The sequence below is a fragment of the Chiloscyllium plagiosum genome, chromosome 12 (genome assembly GCF_004010195.1).
Source record: "Chiloscyllium plagiosum isolate BGI_BamShark_2017 chromosome 12, ASM401019v2, whole genome shotgun sequence".
Classification (NCBI taxonomy): domain Eukaryota; kingdom Metazoa; phylum Chordata; class Chondrichthyes; order Orectolobiformes; family Hemiscylliidae; genus Chiloscyllium; species Chiloscyllium plagiosum.
This window is the reverse complement of record NC_057721.1, coordinates 84,969,111-84,993,629: the sequence shown is the minus strand read 5'-3', so window position 1 is coordinate 84,993,629 and position 24,519 is coordinate 84,969,111. Positions and strand designations below refer to the sequence as shown.

Below are 24,519 nucleotides of genomic sequence, written 5' to 3'. Positions count from 1 at the left end.
GACAGACCTGTCCCCACCAGTACTGTATCCCAGTGTTATACAGTGACAGACCTGTCCCCACCAGTACTGTACACCAGTGTTATACAGAGACAGAACTGTCTCCACCAGTACTGTACACCAGTGTTATACAGTGACAGAGCTGTCCCCATCAGAACTGTACCCCAGTGTAATACAGTGACAGACCTGTCCCCACCAGTACTGTACCCCAGTGTTATACAGTGACAGAACTGTCCTCGCCAGTACTGTACCCCAGTGTAATAGAGACAGACCTGTCCCCATCAATACTGTATCGCAGTATTACAGTGACAGAACTGTCCCCACCAGTACTGTACCCCAGTGTTATTCAGCGACAGAATTGTCCCCACGAGTACTGTACCCCAGTGTTATACAGTGACAGACCTGTCCCCACCAGTACTGTACCCCAGTGTTATACAGAGACAGACGCGTCCCCACCAGTACTGTACCCCAGTGTTATAGTGACAGATCTGCCACCCACCAGTACTGTACCCCAGTGTTATACAGTGACAGACCTGTCCCCATCAGAACTGTACCCCAGTGTAATACAGTGACACAACCGCCCTCGCCGGTACTGTACCCCAGTGTTATACAGTGACAGACCTGTCCCCACCAGTACTGTACCCCAGTGTAATACAGTGACAGAACTGTCCTCGCCGGTACTGTACCCCAGTGTAATAGAGACAGACCTGTCCCCATCAATACTGTATCGCAGTATTACACAGTGACAGACCTGCCCCCACCAGTACTGTACCCCAGTGTTATTCAGAGACAGACCTGTCCCCACCATTACTGTACCCCAGTGTTATACAGAGACAGACGCGTCCCCACCAGTACTGTACCCCAGTGTTATAGTGACAGATCTGCCCCCCACCAGTACTGTACCCCAGTGTTATACAGTGACAGACCTGTCCCCACCAGAACTGTACCCCAGTGTAATACAGTGACAGAACTGCCCTCGCCGGTACTGTACCCCAGTGTTATACAGTGACAGACCTGTCCCCACCAGTACTGTACCCCAGTGTTATACAGTGACAGACCTGTCCCCACCAGTACTGTACACCAGTGTTATACAGTGACAGACCTGTCCCCACCAGTACTGTACTCCAGTATTTTTCAGGGACAGACCTGTCCCCACCAGTACTGTACCCCAGTGTTATACAGTGACAGACCTGTCCCCATCAGAACTGTACCCCAGTGTAATACAGTGACAGACCTGTCCCCATCAGAACTGTACCAGTGTAATATAGTGACAGAACTGTCCTTGCCGGTACTGTACCCCAATGTTATACAGTGACAGACCTGTCCCCACCAGTACTGTACCCCAGTGTTATACAATGACAGAACTGTCCTCGCCGGTACTGTACCCCAGTGTAATAGAGACAGACCTGTCCCCATCAATACTGTACCCCAGTGTAATAGAGACAGACCTGTCCCCACCAGTACTGTGCCCAGTGTTACACAGCAACAGAACTGTCCCATAAGACTTTAAGTTATAGGAGTAGAACCAGGCCATTCAGTCCATCAAGTCTGCTCCACCATTTCATCACACTTCTTGTGTGTCTCAATCCCATTCTCCTGCCTTCTCTCCAACCCTTGATACTCTTCCCAATCAAGAACTTATCTATTTTGGTCTTGAACACACTCAATGACTTAGCCTCCACAGCCCTCTAAGGCAAATGCCCATATTCACCACTTTCTGGCTGAAGAAATTCTTTATTTAAGTTCTAAAAGGGTCGTCTTTTTGCTCAGAGGCTATGCCTTCGGGTCCTACTCTTTGTTACTAGTGGCAACATCTTCTCTGTGTCCTTTCAGTACTCTAAGTTTCAATTAGATTTCCTCATCCTTCTAAACTCCATCAACAGCAGACCCAGAGTCCTCGACTACTCCAATGACAAGCTCATTTTTTCTTGTATCATTCTTGTAAACAAACTCAAATATTGCTGGAAAAACTCAGCAGCTCTGGCAACATCTATGAAGAGAAATCAGAGTTAATTTTTCGGGTCCTGTGACCTTTCCTATGAACTGAGAAAGGGTCACCAGACCCGAAACGTTAACTCTGATTTCTCTTCGATTCAGGGCCCAAAACTGCTCACAATATTTCAGCTGTGGTCTGACCAATTGTATACAATTATGAGGGATGTGGACAGAGTGAATAGAGAGCAGCCATTTTACTTGGTTGAGGGGTCAATCACGCGACGGCATTGTTTTGTAGTAAAGGGCAGGAGATTCGGAGGGGTTGTGGGAAAAACCTCCCTCACTCAGTGAGGAGGGGGAGGGATATCTGGAATGCACTGTCTGGGATGCTACGGGAGGCCAGAAATCTTACTTTTAAAAAATATTTGAATGAGCATGTCAATTATCATAACATTCAAGGATATGGAACAAGTACAGGAAATTGGAATTAGCACATTTTTAATAGCAGTTATGTTGGTGCAGAATCAGTGGGTCAAAGGGCCCTTTCTACGCTGTATGAATTGTACTACATCTCTGCTCTTGTATTCTACCCCTCTTGAAATGAATACTAACATTGCATTTGCCTTCCTAACCACAAGTGAACCTGTATGTTAATCTTCAGAGAATCCTGAACTAGACTCTCAATCCCTTTCTGTTTTAGACTGCCGAATTCTTTCCCCATTTAGAAAATAGTCTACCCCTCTATTCTTCCTCCCAGAGAACATAACCTCTCACTTTCCCTCATCGTATTCCATCTGTCTCACCTACCTTTGTGTCATCTGCAAACTTAGCAATAATGCCCTCAGCTCCTTCATCCAGATCAGACACTGGATCAGCCTTAAGGGTGAATCCACAGAAAGCAACTGGCCTGCATGGAATCCCTGATTGTACACTCAGATTCTGTGTGGAACAGCTGGTGAGAACATTCACAAACATCTTCAGCCTCTCTTTACTAAGAGCTTGAGTCGTCATCTATTTCAAGAAGCCCACCATCATCCCAGAGTCAAAGTAAAATCATGCAGCATGCTTTAATGTCTACCACCCAGTGGCTCTGAGATCCATAATTATGAAGTGCTTTGAGAGGTTGGCAATGGCTCATATAAACTCCAGCCTCATCGCCTGCCTTGATCCTTTGCAATTCGCCTATCGGCACAACAGGTCCAAATCATACACTATCTCCCTGGCCCGACACTCAACCCTGGAACATCTGGATTCCAAGGATATCTACGTCACCCTTATTTATTGGCTACAGTTTAGCCTTCAACACCATAACGCCAAACAAACCCATCTCTAAACTCCAAGACTGAGGTTAGATTAGATTACATTACATTACAGTGTGGAAACAGGCCCTTCGGCCCAACAAGTCCACACCGACCCGCCGAAGCGCAACCCACCCTTACCCCTACATTTACCCCTTACCTAACACTACAGGCAATTTAGCATGGCCAATTCTCCTGACCTGCACATCTTTGTTGGATTGCGGGCGGAAACCGGAGCACCCGGAGGAAACCCACACAGACACGGGGAGAACGTGCAAACTCCACACAGTCAGTCGTCTGAGGCGGGAATTGAACCCGGGTCTACGACGCTGTGAGGCAGCAGTGCTAACCACTGTGCCACCGTGCTGGCCACGGTGGTATCTCCTCCCCTCTATGTAACTGGATCCTCGATTTCCTGACCCACACACCTCAGTCAGTGAGAACAGGCAACAGCACTGCCTCCACAGTAATCCTCAACATGATGACCCACAAGGCTACATACTCAGCCCCCTGCAATACTTCTTATGACTGTGTGACCAACTTCAGCCCCAACTCCATTTCTAACTTCACTGTCGATACCACTGTTGTAGGTCAGATCTCAAACAATGACAAGACAGAATACACAAGTTAAAAATCACACAACATCAGGTTATCGTCCAACAGGTCTATACGGAAGCACTACTTTCGAGCTCTGCTCCTTCATCAGCTGATTGTGAAGAATAAGATTGTAAGACACAGAATTTATAGCAAAAGTTTACACTGTGATGTAACTGAAATTATATATTGAAAAGGACCTGGGTTGTTTGTTAAGAATCTCATCTTTTAGAATGACCAAGTTGGTTTCAGTTCTTTCATATGTAAATCCCAGAACTTTTTTTAAAAGGTACATTTTCAAGTGCACTTTAACAATTGGTGTCATGTCGGCCCAGATAAGGTTTTGAAGGTGTTAATTCCCTGTGAGGCTGTCTGTGCCACAATGGTCAGACTGACTCTAATCTAAAAAATGGATTTACAGAATCTTACATGGATTCATGTAGTTTTTGAGCAAAGTAAAATGTAATTCTGCAAGTACAAATGCACCCCACAAACGTGTGTGTGTGTGTGTGTGTGTGTGTGTGTGTGTGTGTGTGTGTGTGCGCGTGCGTGCGTGCGCGCGCGCGTTTATGATGTCTGTGAGAGGGTGCGTGTATGAGTGTGAGTGTAAAGGGGTGTGAATCTGTGAGAGGGTGTATGAGAGGGATGTGTGTGTGTGTCCATAGTGCAATGGTGGTCACCTGTAGTGTGACATAAGCCCAAGGTCCCAGTTGAGGCCATCCCTATGGGTACCGAACTTGGCTCTCAGCCTCAGTTCTGTCCCTTTGCATTGTTGCCTGTTCCGAAGTCCACCTTGGAGGATGGTATCCCAAAGGTCCGAGATCAATGTCCTGGACTGCTAAATGTTCTCTGACTGGGAGGGAACACTCCCGTCTGTTGTTTATTCTGCAATGTCCATTCATCCGTTGCCATAGCCTCTGTTTGGTCTCGCCAATGTACCACACCTCAGATCACTCTTGCCTGCAGTGTATGAGATAGACAACGTTGGCTGAGTCACCTCAGTACCTGCCACATATATGGCAGGAGATGTCCTCATGCGTAATAGTGGTATCCATGTCCACACTCTGACACGTCTTGCAGCATCTACCGTGACAGGGTTGTATGGAGTTGTCTGGAAAGCCGGGCAACATTGCTATGAACAATGACCTGTTTGAGGTTTGGCAGTTGTTTAAAGGTGAGCAGTGGAGGTGTGGGGAAGGTTTTGGCGAGATACTCATCCTCATTGATAATGTGTTGCAGGCTGCGAAGAACATGGCGTAGTTTCTCGGCTTCAACATGTTATTCTAAAAGATGAGACACTTAACGATCCAGGTCCTTTTCAATATATAATTTCAGTTACATCACAGTGTAAACTTTTGCTATAAATTGTGTGTCTTACAATCTTATTCTTCACAATCACCTGATGAAGGAGCAGCACTCTGAAAGCTAGTGCTTCCAATTAAACCTGTTGGACTATAATCTGATGTTGTGGGATTTTTAACTTTGTACACCCCAGTCCAACAGCGCTGTCTCCACATCAAGACAGAATACAGGAAAGAGATTGAGTGCTTAGCAGCATGGTGTAAAGACAACAATCTCTCCATCACCATCAACAAAACTAAAGGAGCTGGGCATTGACTTCAGGAAGTGGAGTGGAGGGTATATCCCTGTCTGTATCAATGGGGCTGAGGTAGAGATGGCCGAGAGCATCAGGTTCCTGGGAGTGATGATCACCAACAATCCATCCTGGTCCACCCACGTCAATATGAGTCAAGAAAGCACAACAATGTCGCTACTTCCTCAGGAGGTTAAGGAAGTTTGGTGGGTCCATAAAGATTCTTAAATTTTTATAAATGCTCTATAAAAAGCATCCAATCTGGATGCATGACAGCAGGGTTTGGCAACTGCTCTTCCAAGACCACAAAAACTAGAGAATTGTGAACACAGCTCAGTCATTTGTCAACCAGCGTTCCATCCATTGACTCCATATACTTCCCACTGCCTCAGGAAAACAACCAACATAATCAAAGACCCCTCCCACCTTCTTCCATCAAGCAGAAGATATAAAAGTTTGAAAAGGTTCAAGAAATGCTTCGCCCTCGCTGTTATCAGACTTCTCCACTGGGGCCTCTCAAGTACTAATGTTGATCTCTCTCTCTCTCTCTCCACCTACTTGGCAGCATTGTATCCTGCACATGCGGTCCTATCATGGACCCCTACAGAATTCCAATAGTTACTGGCTGCCATCCTGAAACTGACCCCTTTATCCCTACGCTGCCTTCTGCCAGTCAGCCAATCCTCTATCCATCCCAGTACCTTACCCCGAACACCATGGGCTTTTGACTTAGTTAGCAGCTCCTGTGCAACACCTTGTCAAAGACCTTTTGGAAATCCAAATACATCAGAGCCACTTCCTCCCTTTTGTCTAACTTGCTTGTTACCCCAACTAATTCTAATAGATTTGTCAGGCATCACCTGCCCTTGATGAAGCTGCGCTGACTCAGCCCTATTTTAACATGCATTTCCAAGTACAGGTTTGTTCTGCATTAACGTGAATTCACGAAAAAACACAATTGACAAATTGGCTCACTGTTTTTAAAAGCACAAACTTTTAAAACGAGTGTTAGCTGCAATACAATTACACCTCTGCCCTGACTCTCTTGAAGTTCTGGTAAGTTGCTGGTGTTTTCCATTGAAAATTGATGCAAAATATTTGTCAGTTCCTCCGCCACGTTTTGGTCCTCATTACTACTTCTCCAGCCTCATTTTCCAGCAGTCAAACACTCACTCTTGCCACACTGAAGTTTTATATATCGAAGAAAAACCCTTACAATCTGCTTTTATATTGCTAGCTAGTTTACATTCATTTAATCTTCTCCCCACCAACTCCAATTTTTTTCAAGCTATCCTCTGGTCTTTAAAGTTTCACCAATCCTCTGTTTAGATAAGGTCTTTTCCCTGGGGTGGGGGAATCCAGAACTCGAGGGAATAGGTTTATGGTGACAGGGGAAAGACATAAAAGGGATCTGAGGGGCAACTTTTTCACACAGAGGGTGGTGTGTGTATGGAACGAGCTGCCAGAGGAAGTAGTGGAGGCTGGTACAATTACAACATTTAAAAGACACCTGGATGGGTATATGAATAGGAAGGGTTTGGAGGGATATGGGCCAAATGGGACTAGATTAATTTAGGATATCTGGTCGGCATAGACAAATTGGACCGAAGCATCTGTTTTCATGCCATACATCTCTATGACTCTATGACACGCTTTTTCTTTTGCTATTATGCCGTCCCTGACTTCCCTTGTAAGCCATGGTTGCCTTAAGATGTTTCCTCTTCCTTGGGATGACGTTCTGCTGTGCCTCCTGAATCACCCCCAGAAACTCCTGCCACTGCTGCTCCACCATCTTCCCTGCTACTGTCCCCTTCCAATCAACTCTGGCCAACTCCTCCCTCATGTCTTTGTAGTTACCTTGACTCAATTGTAATACTGTTATATCTGATTCTAGCTTCTCCCTCTCAACCTCTCCCTATCATATTATGGTCACTGCTCCCTAGGGGCTCCTTCACTTCCAGCTCCCTAACCAAGTCTGCCACATTGCACATCACCAAATCCAGAATAGCCTGTTTCTTAGTTTCTTGAACTAGCTGGTGGTGGAGCACACTATCTCAGACATTTCATGAATTCCTTTTCTTGGGATCCACCACCAACCTGATTTGCCCAGCTCACTTGCATATTGAAGTCCCCCACGATTATTGTAATATGCCTTTCTTAAATGCCTTTTTTATCTCCTGATTTATTTTCTTCCCCATAACCTGTCTACTGCTAAGAGGCCTGTACACAACTCCCATTAGGGTCAGCAAGTTTTGAGAAGATTTGTAGATCAGATTGAGGTTCTGGATGCGAGTTTGCTCGCTGAGCTGGAAGGCTTGTTTTCAGATGTATCATCACCTTAGTGAATAACATCATCAGTGAGCCTCCGGTGAAGCGCTGGTGTTAGTGACCTGCTTTCTATTTATACGTCTAGGTTTCTTTGGGTTGGTAACAACAAACACATCAATTTGGACCCCATCTACCATCCTCTGAGAAAAAGAACCAGAAATGATATCACCAACCCAAAGAAACCTAAACACATAAATAGAAAGCGGGACATAGCACCAGTGCTTCATCCAGAGACTCACTGATGATGTTACCTAGTGTGGTGACAAAATGTCTGAAACTGAACCTTCCAGCTTAGCAAGCAAACTCACATCCCATTAGAGTTTTTTTCCCTTTGTGGTTCCTCCTCTCTATCCGCACAGACACCACACCTTTAGACCTTACATCACTTCTTACTATTGGCTTAATTTCATTTCGTACTAACAAGGCAACCGCACCCCTCTTCCCATCAGCCTGTCCTTTTGAGAGAATACGTATCTTGGATATTTAGTGTCCAGCCATGTCTCTGTGATCCCCACAACATCGTACCTGACAGTTTCAATCTGTGCTACAAGCTCATTTCCATGATTTTGTATGCATTGTGTAAGTACAACGCCCTCAGTTTTGCATGGATTAGCCCCCTTACTTGCTGTGCCTGAAGTTAGATTCCTGAACCTTTCCACACACTCTTTCCTGTCATTTGTTCTGGAAACTTTAAACTGTGCTGAGACCTCCCGTTTTAACTTTTCCCATAATCTTCCATGTAATTGAACGCCCAAGGAGGAGAAAGTGAGGACTGCAGATGCTGGAGACCAGAGTTGAGAAGTGTGGTGCTGAAAAAACACAGCAGGCCAGGCAGCATCCAAGGAGGAGAATCGACGTTTTGGGCATAAGCCCTTCTTCAGGAATTCCTGAAGGAGAGCTTATGACCGAAACATCGATTCTCCTGCTTCTTGGATGCTGTGTTTTTCCAGCACCACACTTCTCAACTGAACGCCCAACCCCACTATTTAGTTTAAAGCCCTATCCACTGTCCTAGTTATGCGATTTAGCAGGACTATGGTTCCAGCATGACTCAGATGGACCCTGTCCCATCAGAACAGTTCCCTCCTTCCACTGTATTAGTGCCAATGTCCCATGAATTCAAAACTGTTTCTCCCACACCAATCTTTCAGCCACATGTTTTACCTGATTAACTTGTGCTAATTTGCCCATGACTCAGGTAGTAATCTACAGATGATTACTTTTGTAGTTCTGCTTTTTAATTTAGCCCCAAGGGAGAATCTCTAGCAGAATCTCCTTCTTCTTTCTACATATACATGGACCACAACAACTGAATCATTACCCTCCCACTCCAAGTCCCTCTGCAGCCCAGATGAGATATCCTGAACCTGGACACCAGGCAGACAACACAGCCACTGGGACTCTTGATCCTAGCCAGAGAACAGTGTCTATTTCCCTGACTATACTATTCCCGCTGATTAGAACTACATTTCTCTTTTCTCACCCTTTCAAACGGCTCCCTGTAGCACAGTGCTATGGTCAGTTTGCTCAGTCTCCCTACAGTACCCTCATTCACACAGGGACCAGGAATCTCAAAACTGTTAGACAAGCTCAAGGGCAGAAGCTCCTTCAGCACCACATCCTGGATACCTCGACCTACCTCGCACATGGTCACATCCTCCTGTCCCCGGCCACTGTAGGTAATTAATCGAAGGAGTGTGTCTGTTTTCTGAAACACAGCGTCCAAGTAATTCTCACCCTCTCTGATGTGTCACAGTGTAACACTGGGATACAACTGGTGGGGACAGGTCTGTCACTGTGCAACACTGGGGTACAGTACTGGTGTTTGAGATTCGGACTCCAGCTCATCAACTCTGAGCCGAGCTCCTCAAGCAACGACCATTTGTTACAGATGTTACAACCACCAGCTCCCACATCTTGCAGTTACAACACAGCGCCTGGCACAAGCACCTTTACCTAGCTCTTACTTTGATTTTCAAAAAAATTTTGCACAAGTATTTTAGTTTGCAACCTTTGTATTTCCCCTGTTTATCTTCAATTTGAAAGTAACCAACAATATATCATTAACTTAGTAGCTATCACCGAACAATGAACTTATGGTTTACCTGTGATGTCTTTTTTTCCTTCTAGTTGCAGATCGTGGGCTTCAATTATCCTGTTCAAAACAACTTACTTTTGAATTTCCCCCAACTTAATACTCATTCGGGCCATGTGTCACTCTGGATGGAATCATTCTTTCCTGACTGTGCGAAGCTTACTGTACCCCAGTGTTATACAGGGACAGACCTGTCCCCACCAGTACTGTACCCCAGTGTTATACAGAGACAGACCTATCCCCACCAGTACTGTACCAAAGTGTTATACAGGGACAGACCTGTCCCCACCAGTACTGTACCCCAGTGTTATACAGAGACAGACCTGTCCCCACCAGTACTGTACTCCAGTGTTATACAGAGACAGACCTGTCCCCACTACTGTACCCTATTGTTGCACAGTGACAGACCTGTCCCCACCAGTATTGTACCACAGTGTTATACAGGGACAGACCGGTCCCCACCAATTCTGTACCCCAGTGTTATACAGGGACAGACCTGTCCCACCAGTTGTATCCCAGTGTTATACAGTGACAGACCAGTCCCCACCAGTATTGTACCCCAGTGTTATAAAGAGACAGTCCTCTCCCCACCAGTACTGTACCCCAGTGTTATAGAGGGACAGACCTGTTCCCACCAGTACTGCACCCCAGTGTTATACAGAGACAGACCTGTCCCCACTACTGTACCCTATTGTTTTACAGTGACAGACCTGTCCCCACCAGTACTGTACCCCAGTGTTATAGAGAGACAGACCTGTCCCCTACCAGTACTGTACCCCAATGTTATGCAAAGACAGACCTGTCCCCACCAGTACTGTACCCCATGTTACACAGTGACAGACCTGTCCCACCAGTACTGTACCCCAGTGTTATAGAGGGACAGACCTGTCCCCACCAGTACTGTACCCCAGTGTTATACAGGGACAGACCTGTCCCCTACCAGCACTGTACCCCATTGTTATACAGAGACAGACCTGTTCCCACCAGCACTATACCCCATTGTTATACAGAGACAGACCTGTTCCCACCAGTACTGTACCCCCGTGTTATAGAGAGACAGACCTGTCCCCACCAGTACTGTACCCCAGTGTTATACAGGGACAGGCCTGTCCCCACCAGTATTGTACCCCATGTTACACAGTGACAGACCTGTCCCACCAGTACTGTACCCCAGTGTTATAGAGGGACAGACCTGTCCCCACCAGTACTGTACCCCAGTGTTATACAGGGACCAACCTGTCCCCACCAGTACTGTACCCCATTGTTATACGGGACAGATCTGCCCCCTACCAGTACTGTACCCCATTGTTATACAGAGACAGACCTGTCCCCACCAGTACTGTACCTCAGTGTTGTGCAGGGACAGAATTGTCCCCACCAGTACTGTACCCCAGTGTTATACAGAGACAGACCTGCCCCCCACCAGAACTGTACCCCAGTGTTATACAGAGACAGACCTGCCCCCACCAGTATTGCACCCCATGTTACACAGTGACAGACCTGTCCCCACCAGTAGTGTACTGGTGCTTACCAGTAGGTGTAGTATGCCAAGGCAAAGAATAGAAGAGTGAGGCAAAGCCCCAAGAACAGCAAGTAGGCAGCTTGTGTCGCCGTCATCGTCAAGAGTACGGCCGTTGCCAAACAGAGCAGCAGCTGAGTCTGCGAGCCAACTGTGTAAATCCAAAGCAGATTATGACCCAACTAGTCTGGGTAAATCCGACAGCACAGCAACAGCTCCCAGAAACCACTTCCTCAGCAAGTCAGGGATCAGAGGTATTGGGAGACCTCCTCCTTTACTGGAACACTACTCTCACTATTCCAAAATTAATACCAAGATTAAACCTCACAAATACCTCACTGCTTGACAGAAAGGAAAGATTCAGGAATTCTTTCTCCACAAAGAAAGTCATGTGGGAATGTGTGCACACTGCTTGCTTCATAATCCCTTAACCGGCTTAAATTTTACCATGTCCAAATGCCCTGGATCAGTCTCAGTGTATTTACATCAACCCATTGTTGGAACAGCAATCCTCACAGCCCATCCCTGCACACCCAGTCTGCACAATGTTTTCCCCTCTACCCCAGATGCAATCACAAAATAAATCAGTGGTGTGTTGCAAGGATCGCTGCTGAGTGCACTGCTTTTTGTCATTTATATAAATGATCTGGATGTGAAAAAGAGGTGTAATGGTTAGTTAGTTTGCAATTACACTAAAATAGGTGGTAGAGGAGGTTATCTCAGAGTACAATGGGACCTTGATCAGATGGGCTACAGTGGCAGATGGAGTTTAATTTAGATAAATGTGAGATGCTGCATTTTAGAAAGGCAAATCAGAGCAGGACTTATACACTCCATGGTAAGGCCTGAGAGAGTGTTGCTGAACAAAGAGACCTTGGAGTGCAGGTTCATCGTTCCTTGAAAGTGGAGTTGCAGGTAGATAGGATAGTGAAGACGGCTTTTGATATGCTTTCCTTTATTGGTCAGAGTATTGAGTACAGGAGTTGGGAGGTCATGTTGCAATTGTACAGGACATTGGTTAGGCCACTGTTGGAATATTGTGCGCAGTTCCAGTCTCCTCGTTATTGGAAGGATGTTGTGAAACTTGAAAGGGTTTAGAAAAGATTTACAAGGGTGGAGCTGGGGCAATTTTCCCTGAAGCGCCTGAGGGTGAGGGTTGACCTAATAAACGTTTACAAAATCATGAGGGGCATGGATAGGGTGCATAGCAAAGGTCTTTACCCCAGGGTGGGAGACTCCAAAACGAGAGGAGACAGGTTTAGGTTGAGAGGGGAAAGGTTTAAAAGGGACTTGAGGGGCAACTTCAAAGTTTGGGTGAAGATTTGTAGCTCGGGTGCTCGTTGTTGTGGTTCTGTTCACCGAGCTGGAAATTTTTGTTGCAAACGTTTCGTCCCCTGTCTAGGTGACATCCTCAGTGCTTGGGAGCCTCCTGTGAAGCGCTTCTGTGGTGTTTCCTCCGGCATTTATAGTGGCCTGTCCCTGCCACTTCCGGTTGTCAGTTTCAGCTGTCCGCTGTAGTGGCCGGTATACTGGGTCCAAGTCGATGTGTTTGTTGATGGAGTTTGTGGATGAGTGCCAAGCTTCCACGAATTCCCTGGCTGTTCTTTGTTTCGCTTGCCCTAGGCTTGCCTTATAATGGTAGTGTTGTCCCAGTCAAATTCATGTTGTTTGTCGTCTGCGTGTGTGGCTACTAAGGATAGCTGGTCGTGGCGTTTCGTGGCTAGTTGATGTTCATGGATGCGGATCATTAGCTGTCTTCCTGTTTGTCCTATATAGTGTTTTGTGCAGTTCCTCTTCCTCTTTTTGCAGGGAATTCCTAGAGGCATGGCACTCATCCACAAACTCCATCAACAAACACATCGACCTGGACCCAATATAACGGCCACTGCAGCGGACAGCTGAAACTGACAACCGGAAGCGGCAGGGACAGGCCACTATAAATGCCGGAGGAAACACCACAGAAGCGCTTCACAGGAGGCTCCCAAGCAGTGAGGATGTCACCTAGACAGGGGATGAAACGTTTGCAACAAAAATTTCCAGCTCGGCGAACAGAACTACAACATTGAAGGACAACTTTTTCATGCAGAGGGTGGTTGCATGCATGGAATGAGCTGCAAGGGGAAGTGGTGAAGAATGGTAAAATTGTAGCATTTGAAAGGCATCTGGATGGGTACATGAATAGGAAGGGTTGAGAGAGATGTGTGTCAAATGCTGACAATCAGATTAATTTAGGATATCTGGTCAGCTTGAATGAGTTTGCCCGAAGGGTCTGTTCTGTCATGCACAGCTTAGATATTAGATTAATTCTCTAGTGTGGAAACTAGTGCGGAAACAAGTCCACACCGACCCATTCCCCTCTCACTAATGCACTTAGGGCAATTTAGCATGGCGAATTCATCCGACCTGTAGATCTTTGGACTGTGGGGGAAACCAGAGCACCCAGAGGAAACCCACGCAGACACGAAGCGAATGTGCAAACTCCACACAGTCACCCGAGGCTGGAATCGAACCCAGATCCCTCGTGCTGTGAAGCAGCAGTGCTAACCACTGTGCCACCATGCCACTCCATGACTACGATAAATACAGAACTAATAGTGACTGTGTGAGGGCCTCACCTAATGAGTCGATGCAAATGAGAAAAGAATGTTGCCGAAACAAAGAAACAGCTTGCAAGAAAATACTAATAGGACCCCTTAAAGAAAAATTATTTTGACTCCTACACCATATCCCCTCAACACTGCCACACTGGCTTCTCCAAACTCCTTGCCAAATTCCTCTCTCCTGGCTTCTTTCTGGAATGCGGAGGGCATGGGTAATGGTGGTAGCACTGACTGAGGTCAGCAAAATAACATATGCTGCTCTGTTAGGCTCAGTACCATTTCCACTCAGTGTCATCCTGAATCAGGGTCCCTCATTGTCACACAGAATGACTCTTCTAAAATCATAGCAGTTTTGGCCTTTGCAAGTCTTTGCAAACCATAATGCCATCTCCAAACTTCTGTTGCTGTCCAAAGTCCTTGACCGTCTCAGAGCATAGAACATACAACAGTACAGCACAGTACAGGCCCTTGATGCTGTGCTGACCTGTTATCCTACTCTAAGATCAACTAACCGACATACCCTTTATTTTACCATGCGTCTATCCAAGAGTCACTAAAATGTCCCGAATGTATCTGGCTCTACTACTGCTGCCGGCAGTGCATTCCACACACCCACCACTCTCTGTGCAAATAAGTTATGAAGAAAGAACAAAGAAAATTTACAGCCCAGGAACAGGCCCTTCGGCCCTCCAAGCCTGATCCGATCAAAATCCACTGTATAAACCTATCGCCCAATTCCTAAGCATCTGTATCCCTCTGCTCCCCACCTATTCATGCATTTATCCAGACGCATCTTAAATGAATCTACCGTGCCTGCCTGTACCACCTCTGCTGGCAACGCGTTCCAAACACCTACCACCCTCTGTGTGAAGTACTTGCCGCATGTATCCCCCTTAAACTTTCCACCTCTCACTTTGAAAGTGTGACCTCTCGTTATTGAATCCTTCACCCTGGGAAAAAGCTTGTCTCTATCCACCCTGTCTATACCCTTCCTGATTTTGTAAACCTCAATCAGGTCCCCCCTCAATCTCCTTTTTTCTAATGAAAATAAACTGAACCTACTCAACCTCTCTTCATAGCTAGCACCTTCCATACCAGGCAACATCCTCGTAAACCTTCTCTGCACCCTCTCCAAAGCGTCCACATCCTTTTGATAATGTGGCGACCAGAACTGTACATCGTATTCTAAATGCAGTCGAACCAATGTCTGGTACAACGTTAACATGACTTACCAGCTCTTATACTCAATACCCCATCCAACGAAGCAAGCATGCTATATGCCTTCTTGACCACTCTATCCCCCTGTGCAGCAACCTTCAGGGTACAATGGACCTGCACTACCAGATCTCTCTGTACATCAACTTTTCCCAAGGCTCTTCCGTTCATTGTATAATTTGCTCTAGAATTAGACTTGTCTAAATGCATCACCTCACATTTGCCTGGATTGAAAACCATCTGTCACTTCTCCGCCCAACTCTTCAGTCTATCTACATCCTCCTATATTCTTTTACAGTCCCTTACGCTTTCTGCTACTCCACCAATCTTCGTGTCATCTTTGACATCTCCTTGAAACCTCCCTCTCATCACCTTAAAATGATAGCCATGTCTCCCCTGGGAAAAAGTCTCTGGCTATCCATTCTATCTATGTCTCTCAACATGTGGTACACCTCTATCAAGTTACCTCTCATCCTTCTTCACTCCAATGAGAAAAGCCTCAGCCTTTCTTCATTTCACATGCCCCCAAGTCCAGGCAGCATCCTGGCAAATCTCCTTTGCACCCTCTCTGAAGCTTCCTATAATGAGGCAACCAGAACCGAAAGTGTGGTCTAACCAGGGCTCTATAAAGCTGCAGCATAACCTTGCAGCTCTTAAACTCTATCCCCTTGCTAATGAAACCCAACAAACTGTATGCCTTCTTAACAACTCCATCAACTTGGGTGGCAACTTTGAGGGATCAATGGACATGGACCCCAAGATCCCTCTGTTCCTCTACACTGCCAAGAACCCTGTAATTTGTATTCAAATTTGACATTCCAAAATGAATCACTTCACACTTTTCCAGGTTGAACTCCATCTGCCACTTATCAGCCCCGTTCTGCATCTTGTCAATGTCCTGTTGCAACCTACAACACTATCCACAACTCCACCAACCTTCGTGTCATCGGCAAACTTACTAGCCCACCCTTCCACCTCCTCATCCAAGTCATTTATAAAACTCAGAAACAGCAGAGATCCCAGAACAGATCCCTGCATACCACCACTGGTCACCAAGCTCCAGGCTGAATACTCTCCATCTACTAACACGCTCTGTCTTCTATGGGCAAGCCAATTCTGTATCCAGATAGGCACGTTTCCCTGTATCCCATGCCTTGATGTTTCTTAAATCAATTCCCATTTTTCCTAGAACTTCCTGTTTGAGTTTCTCGAATCAGGACTCCATCTTGCCTCAGTTCTGAAATAGCTCTTAGCGAAGTCAGAATCCTGAGCAGTATTGACATGCAAAGGGATCTGGGTGGCAGTGTAAGTCGCTAAGTTAGGAAAAAGGGCCCATATCATGCTTGCCTTCATTGGAGTATAAAGATAAACAAGTAATGCTGCAACTTTATAGAACTTTAGTTGGGCCACACTTGGAATATTGTACAGTTATGGTAAACACATTACCAGAAGGATGTGGATGCTTTGGAGGGGGTATAGTAAAAGGTATACCAGGATGTTGCCTGGTATGAGGAATTTTAGCTGAGGGGGGTGTTTAAAAAAGATGTGCGAGGCAGATTTTTCACACAAAGGGTGGCGAGTGCCTGGAACACATTGCACATTACCAGAAGGATGTGGATGCTTTGGAGGGGGTATAGTAAAAGGTATACCAGGATGTTGCCTGGTATGAGGAATTTTAGCTGAGGGGGTGTTTAAAAAAGATGTGCGAGGCAGGTTTTTCACACAAAGGGTGGCGAGTGCCTAGAACACATTGCCAGAGGAGGTGGTGGAAACAGATACAATAGCAGCATTCAAGAAACACTTGGATGAATACATGAATAGGAAGGGAACAGAGGGATATGGATCCTGTTAGTGAAGACAGTTTTAATATGAAATGGCAAAATGTGTCAGCGCAGGCTTAGAGGGGCGAAGGGCCTGTTCCTATGCTTTACTGTTCTTTATGAAGTCATCAATGACATTCTGCGAGTGTGACAGGGCAAATGATCACTCCCCATCTTTTTCAAAATATCTTTAGCCTTTGACAAAGCAACCACACCATCCTCCTCCAACACACCTTCACCATCAGCCAACTGGCTGGGGCTGCTCCCATCCAGTCCCACTCTTAGCTCAGATAATCACTTGCAATGGACAACAACGTGAAAGGCTGCAGACAATAAGAAGTTCTCACCATCAGTCTCTCGCTACAAGGGTTCAAGAACTCGGTGGTGGGCAAGTTGTGGGAAGGAATCCGGAGGGACAGGATGTACATGTATTTGGAAAGGCAAGGACTGATTAGGGATAGTCAACATGGCTTTGTGTGTGAGCGCTTCGGCGGGGCAGTGTGGACTTGTTGGGCCGAAGGGCCTGTTTCCACACTGTAAAGTAATCTAAAAATCTAAAACTAGCCATTTGGATACAGAACTGGCTCAAAGGTAGAAGACAGAGGGTGGTGGTGGAGAGTTTTTTTCCAGACTGGAGGCCTGTGACCAGTGGAGTGCCACAAGGATCGGTGCTGGGCCCTCTACTTTTTGTCAGTTACATAAATGATTTGGATGCGAGCATAAGAGGCACTGTTAGTAACTTGCAGATGACACCAAAATTGCAGGTGTAGTGGACGGCGAAGAGGGTTTCCTCAGATTACAACAGGATCTGGACCAGATGGGCCTATGGGCTCAGAAGTGGCAGATGGAGTTTAATTCAGATAAATGCGAGGTGCTGCATTTTGGGAAAGCAAATCTTAGCAGGACTTATATACTTAATGGTAAGGTCCTAGGGAGTGTTGCTGAACAAAAAGAGCTTGGAGTGCAGGTTCATAGCTCCTTGAAAGTGGATTCGCAGGTAGATAGGATAATGAAGGCGGCATTTGGTATGCTTTCTTTTATTGGTCAGAGTATTGAGTACAGGAGTTAGGAAGTCATGTTGCGGCTGTACAGGACACTGTTGTTATATTGCGTGCAATTCTGGTCTCCTTCCTATTGGAAAGATGTTGTGAAACTTGAAAGGGTTCCGAAAAGATTTACAAGGATGTTGCCAGGGTTGGAAGATCTGAGCTACAGGGAGAGGCTGAACAGGCTGGGGCTGGTTTTCCTGGAGCGTCGGAGGCTGAGGGGTGACCTTATACAGGTTTACAAAATTATGAGGGGCATGGATAGGGTAAATAGGCAAAGTCTTTTCCCTGGGGTCGGGGAGCCCAGAACGAGAGGGCATAGGTTTAGGGTGAGAGCGGAAAGATATAAAAGAGACCTAAGGGGCAACTTCTTCACGCAGAGGGTGGTATGGGTATGGAATGAGCTGGCAGAGGAAGTGGTGGTGGCTGGTACAATTGCAACATTTAAGAGGCATTTGGATGGGAATATCAATAGGAAGGGTTTGGAGGGATATGGGCTGGGTGCTGGCAGGTGGGACTAGATTGGGTTGGGATATCTGGTCGGCTTAGACCGAAGGGTCTGTTTTCATGCTGTACATCTTTATGACTCTATGTGTTCCTTCCCCCCCACCACCGCCCAAGAGGCCAGCTAATCCTGGACAGAGAGAACAGGAACACCACTGAAGATGCTGGTGGGGTGGTGCCAGGAAGGTCCCCGAGTCAGGCCTTTGGCTCCTTCTGCTTCCTTTTTCATTGCTCTTCTACAAGAGAGTTTATCAAGTTGATGGGCGGCACGGTGGCACAGTGGTTAGCACTGCTGCCTCACAGCGCCAGAGACCCGGGTTCAATTCCCGCCTCAGGCGACTGACTGTGTGGAGTTTGCACGTTCTCCCCGTGTCTGCGTGGGTTTCCTCCGGGTGCTCCGGTTTCCTCCCACCATCCAAAGATGTGCAGGGTCAGGTGAACTGGCCATGCTAAATTGCCTGTAGTGTTAGGTAAGGGGTAAATGTAGGGGTATGGGTGGGTTTCGCTTCGGCGGGTCGGTGTGGACTTGTTGGGCCGAAGGGCCTGTTTCCACACTGTAATCTAATCTAATCTTAAAAAAAAGTCTGACATCAACTGGACGGAGGTTTGTTGGAGCAGCTCCCATCAGGAGTTGGAACAGTTTGCAGCATGATCCTCCCAAGTATCGATACCAACTTGTTCCCTTTCGATGAAACCTTTGTAAAACCCTTGAAAGGGTATTTCTGTCCTCAAGATTACACTCCCTCCTTACATTGTGAAGGGATGATTAAGGAGCTGATTATTTGTACTGCAGATGCTATGTCCAGACCAGCAGAGCAGACTTCCTGTGGCCATAAGCTTAAACAGTGTGTTGGGGAAGACGACTGTCGAGGCAGGGACGAAAGCGTTCTTGTGGTCCTGTGGTATGGCCCAAGTTGAAGGGCTTTTGCCGGAAATGTTTTTTCCTGCTCCTCGGATGCTGCCTGAACTGCTGTGCTTTTCTAATCCAAACTCTGGTTTCAGCATCTGTAGTCATTGTTTTTACCAAGTTCAAGTCCCACCTGCCCCAGAGTTATGTAATAATATTTCTGAACAGGTTGATCAGAAATATATCTCAACAAAATAATAAAAGCAAGGTCAGGTGTATTGGCCATGCTAAATTGCCCGTAGTGTTAGGTAAGGGGTAAATGTAGGGGTATGGATGGGTTGCGCTTCGGCGGGGCGGTGTGGACTTGTTGGGCCGAAGGGCCTGTTTCCACACTGTAAGTAATCTAATCTAATCTAATCATTTTAAAGTTCATGGAACTGGGCAGGACTTTTAAAAAATTCACACATAGGATGAGGATGTCACTGACTAGGCCAGCATTTATTGCCTCAAGCTAATTGCCCAGAGGACAGTTACAAGTCAACCAGATTGCTGTGGGTCTGGAGTCACATGTAGCTCAGACCACGTAAGGATGGTAAGAAGTAGTGAAACAGATGGGTTCTTACCCCCTCAACAATTCACAATTGTTTTGTGGTTTCATTAAACTCTTAATTCAAGACTTTTACTGAATTCAAATTCTATCATGTATCTTGGTGGGATTCAAACCAAAGTCCCCAGAACATGACCTGAATCTGGGGATTGACAGTCCAATGATATTATCACTTGGATTGCAGGAGTTGCATTTTAAACCTAAGGTTATGAATTTGTATTCTACGACAGTAAACTTTTTAGAACTTGAGTTCCCAGTGAATAGTTGATACCCTAAATTGCTTTTTCTCACCTGACATTGACCATGAGGATGAGAGATTCACATTTGGTTATCAATTTTTTTCCACACTCAACCTATATATTCCTAAGTTTAGTGCCTTTTTTCTTTCCCAAGCTGAATACTCCACAGGCAGCATTTCATCTTCCAAAATGTGACTGATATAACAAGCTTAATGTGTGACTCAAACACTGCTGTAGGACAAATGGGTCGCAGTTTGTGTGGCACTTGCACTGGAGAAAGTCAGATCTGTGCCAGTCAGAGGGTCTGCACTCAAACAATGGGGAGTGTTCAATCAAGAGTATACAAGAACAATCTCGTGTTCTCGTAAATTGCAAAATAGGGAAGTAGGGAGGACATTAAATTAAGTAGTGCGAACAATGATCAAATTTAGAAAGACATGGTAAATCGAAGAGTAGAAACAAGGCTAAAGAAAATAATATTCATACAGGAAATTATAGATAGATTTGAACACTCTAAGTGCAGATCAACAGAAAAGGTTAGAGGTTACATAAAGAATGCACCAATAAAACGGAAGGTTCTGTAGCTGAATGCACATGGCATTCAAAACAAACAGGTGAACTGAGAGTGCAAATAAAGTTGTACAATCTAGCAGCCATCGGAGACATAACTGCAGGATAACATGGATTGGAACAGGACAGGACATTTAGAAAGATCAGGAATCTTGAAAAAGGTGGAGGGCTAGCTCTGTTAGTTAATGATGATATTAGCAGAATTGAGAGGAATGACCCAAACCGTTAGGTGGAGTTGAGAAATGATAAAGGCAAAAAGTCACTTGTGGGAGAGGTGTATGTGTAACAGTAACTACAAAGTAGGATCCAGCAAACAGGGAAAAAAAAAAGGAACTTATCAGAAAGGCATGACAATAACCCTAAGAGATTTTAATCTTCCTCGAGACATCAGATGAGTAAAGGTTGCATTTGATGAGGAGGTCATAGAATGTTCTTTGGGATCATTTTTTAGAACAGCACGTTCTGAAGTGCATGCTATACTGGACCTAGTACTATATAACAAGATCAGATTGATTTGTGTTTCATAGTAAAGATGCCCCTCGGTAGTACAATCATAAGTGAAATTTACTTTTAGTTTAAGGGAGTGCGGAATGAGTCTGAGACATTTTCAAAAAAATAAAAGCAACAACTACAGCATGCAAGCACAGCTGTCATATGATGATTAGAAATCCATTTTGAGGGCAGTTTCTTCTGTGTCCAGGAACACCAAACCACATCACACAAACCCACTTTACATTTTGCTCAAGATAGCACAAAGAACTTTGTCATCATATTTTATATATCTGAGTCTAACGCTGAGCAGTTATTAAAGAGGCATCGCCAATACCTCCTATCCTTCAATTAGAAATAATTAAATGGTTGATATACTCAAGTTTGAATAAGAAACTCCAGTCTTGTGTCAGTTTAAAAGTTCAATCTGTTTCTTTAGTCCTCCAATCTCATTTTTAAGTTATTGAGAATTTATTCAGAGATTTTTGAGGAGATATGGGAGCCCTGGGGTCAAACTGAATCTTCACTCATGACCAGATAACCCTGTCTAACTTCTTATCACCTCCCCAAACCCAGAATGAGCCTTCCTCTCGTTAGCATACTAACATACATCAGTTAATAAGGAGAACTCAGTGACACCCAATAATCTCCTTCCATTTTTAGCTGTTACATTGCAGCACAATGTTTCAATTCTACTTTTTACTGTATTATAAATGAGACTGATTACGAGAGTGAAGTGCTCATGTTACACACACACACACTCCTCCTCAGGTTCCCAGTGCTGATCATTTTGGCTTCAGAAACATCTTTGGTGCTGAAGAGAAGCTCCCACACACTCTACATTATTCATTCCGATACACTGTGATATGATGATTGCAGTCAGATACCGTTGTGATGATAATGCATTTTCACTTCCAGCAGCTCTCAAAGTTTGAAGGCAAGAATAAAGTTGTCACTGCTCACTCTGTACCATGGCACAGATAGAGGGCTCCAAGCAGCCCAACCAACGTGGCCTGACGCGGTCAAGTCTCCCAATTCAACTCAGGAGGCCTTCACAACCTCCCTATGGCACATGCCAAGGGAGCACAACTCTCACTGCCTGTGACAATAAACAACTCAAGGGACTGAACGATCTACTCCTGTTCTTAGCACAGCTTACATTTTGACTGCTCTCATTTTACAAATGCACCACAATTCAAAGTGCCCATTAATCTGCACAAAACATTTTCGCAAATCTTGACGCATGATCTGGTATGTCAGCCAAAGTTTCCGAAACTCAATCACACCTGCAACGAAACCCAAACCCCAGCACCACAGCCACCTGCTTTGTAAGGTTGAACAGCCACAAACAGTCTGTGGTAGAAAGGGAGACGGCAGATGCTGGAGACCAGATATGAGCGTGAGGTGCTGGAAAGGCAGAGCAGTTCAGTCAGCAGCCAAGGAGCAGTAGAATTCCTGATGAAAGGCTTGTGCCAGAAACGTCAATTGTCCTGCTCCTCGGATGCCGCCTGACCTGCTGTGTCTTTCCAACACCATACTCGCGAAACAAATAGTCTGTGACCGCAGACAATTAAAAAGAAATAACATCTAGTAAAGAATTTATAGCACAAACAGCGCAGTCGGTTCAATTTCTCTGTGCTGGTCTTTACACACCACACATGAATTTCCCCGATGCTACTTCATCTCACTATCAGAATAACCACACATACTTTTGCACAGTCAAAAGGTTAGTGCTGACGGAGCGCAGTGCTGTCAGAGAGTCAGTACTGAGGGAGCGCCGCACTGTCGGAGGGTCAGTACTGAGGGAGCGCCGCACTGTCGGAGGGGCAGTACTGAGGGAGAGCCGCACTGTCGGAGGGGCAGTACTGAGGGAGCGCCGCACTGTCAGAGGGTCAGTACTGAGGGAGTGCTGCACTGGCAGAGGGGCAATACTGAGGGAGTGCCGCACTGTCAGAGGGTCAGTGCTGAGGGAGTGCTGTGGATGATACAACATGTGAACAGCCCCTTCGGCCAATCGTGTCGGTACTGACTGTGATTCCATCCTAAATTAAAAGCCATCTAGCTTATTATGGGATCTTGCTATGCACAGATAGTTTACCAGGTCTCTTACATTACAATCGTGACCTAACCAAGTCACCCTTGGGATGTGACAGGCGCTAGAGTAATGCACTTCCCAAACGCATGACCTGGTAGCGACCATGCATTTGTGTGGCGCCGTTCCCCTCACCTCACCGGGAGGCTGGGCCTCAGGCTCTGTCCTGGCTCCGTCTCTGCTGCAGGCCGGAGGCTCTGTCTGTGGGGGCTGAGGTGGGATGGCGGGTCGGCGACGCCCGGGGCTTGGAGCCGAGAGCCGGTCAGGACTGCGTTAAACCCGGAGCCTGTATCACCACACACCGGGTCCCGGCTCCACACCGCCTTCCGGTCCGCCGCCTCAAACACTCGGCCGGAACACCCAGCAGCAACGTTCAGTTCCGGGCTCAGGCGGGGCCGCCCTGTTCCCATGGCAACGTTAACCCTCCATCAGCCAGGGGTTTTCACCAGACTCTGAAATGCTGCAGGGGCAATAAGAATCCCAGCTCAGTACAACATTGGGGCATATCTGAGGGGTAGGGGTAAGGGTAAGGATAGGGGTTGGGCAATGAGGGCCAATGGGGACAATCAGGGGTCACCTTCATGAAATAACACAAAGGAGAGTCTGGTTGTGGGTCCAGGAGATCACCCTGTGAGTGTTTGTGGGGGTGGGGGTGTATTTTAAAGTGACCTCCCTGACTCTCTCACACTGCTTCATGAGGAAAGGTCAGGAGGGCCCAGCCTGTGCCCTCTGGGGTTTAGAGCAGTCAGAGGTGGCTTCATTGACACAGCGAAGATCCTGAGGGGATTTGACCGGGTGGATGTGGAAAGGATGTTTTGTGGGAGAATCTCGAACTAGGGGTCATAGTTTAAAACAAAATGCACACCCATTTAAAACAGAAATGAGGAAACATTTTATTCTCTCAGAGGGTTGTGAATCTTTGGAATTCCCTTCCTCACAAAGGTTGTGGATGCAGAATCTTTCAAAGTATTTTTAAGGCCAAGGGAGATTCCATGATTCCCAAGGGGTTGCCCAGTGCAGTGTTACAGTGTGTGCTGTTAGTCTCACTCCCCAGTGCAGTGTTACAGTGTGTGCTGTTAGTCTCACTCCCCAGTGCAGTGTTACAGTGTGTGCTGTTAGTCTCACTCCCC

General features: G+C 46.1%; 1 protein-coding gene across 3 annotated transcripts in view; it reads right to left on the bottom strand.

Annotated features, from left to right (window-relative positions):
* The window catches only part of agpat3 (1-acylglycerol-3-phosphate O-acyltransferase 3), a 73,762-nt gene extending 49,982 nt beyond the window's left edge, over positions 1-23,780 (bottom strand). The window contains exon 1 of one of the 3 annotated variants that reach the window (XM_043701434.1): positions 23,525-23,780. The gene's annotated coding sequence lies outside the window, so the exon portion shown is untranslated. Of the gene's footprint in view, positions 1-11,372; positions 11,447-23,407; positions 23,482-23,524 lie in introns of those variants that run through there. The other 2 variants (XM_043701437.1, XM_043701436.1) reach the window with 2 other exon arrangements.
* Between the last annotated feature and the right edge of the window lie 739 nt (positions 23,781-24,519).